The following is a 974-nucleotide window of genomic DNA, read 5'->3' on the forward strand; positions in this document are numbered from 1 at the left end:
TTTGCCTTGGATTTGTGTCGAATGATAGGTTCTTGATATTAAACAACTACCATACGTACCCACCATCCATATTGATTCATCGAGCACATGGTTTTACCAACATTCATTCAAGAACTCAAAGCCACATATAGGGCACCTTCTGTTGTCTTTAATTACGTACACTTGATCAGTTGAAAAAACTTAAGGCGTAAATTAATACATCTATATGTTAACACAGTTATTTAATCCCCCATCTAATCCCATCTGGGATTAATTAACCTGCATGCATGACCTATTGATTATCGGGTGATGATCTAAAGTACATTCATATTTTCGTTATCATATAAGAAGGATCATGTTCAGTGGTGATAAATGGTTGACAAATTCTTGTACATTAAATATACTTTTAATTTGTATCCACGCAATGTTGAATTGTGGTTCACAAATCACACTATCCTTGCTAATTGTGTGAACCAGTTGTTTGGACCCATATGTGACCCAACCATCCGACAACAATGTAATTATGTTTGGTTTACCTTACACCTTGTGTTGCCGCATCGTCCTTTCTCACTACATATCAATAGCTAGAATTATGAGAGTCTCTAATGCTGTTATATATATAAGCAAATACACTTTCTCAAAACAAATCAATCAAGAAGGTTCATAACTCGAATTTTGAGTGAATCTTCTCCCTATCTATCTACTTAATCTAAGGTTTCATAAAAATGATAAACCCCACCAAACTCATCAGAAGTGCAGGAGTACTAAAGCAGAAACGAATCACACTCCCAAGAGCCGCTAACCCCACAACCAGAGGCATTGATAAGGGTCACTTTGCAGTGTACACATGTGATGAAATACGGGTTGTGTTGCCTTTGGGTTATCTAAAGAACGACATATTTCAAGAGCTCTTGAAGGTGGCTGAGGATGAGTATGGGCTGCAGACAGATGGACCAATCAGGCTCCCGTTCGAAGCCACATTTATAAGTACATGA

At 37.6% G+C, this 974-nt stretch overlaps 1 pseudogene; it reads left to right on the forward strand.

Moving 5' to 3' along the window:
* The first annotated feature begins 704 nt into the window (after positions 1-704).
* Positions 705-974, forward strand: LOC145131365 (auxin-responsive protein SAUR62 pseudogene; annotated as a pseudogene).

This window comes from Lactuca virosa, chromosome 8, assembly GCF_052849685.1.
Source record: "Lactuca virosa cultivar CGN04683 chromosome 8, Lactuca_virosa_CGN04683_v6, whole genome shotgun sequence".
NCBI classification, from domain to species: domain Eukaryota; kingdom Viridiplantae; phylum Streptophyta; class Magnoliopsida; order Asterales; family Asteraceae; genus Lactuca; species Lactuca virosa.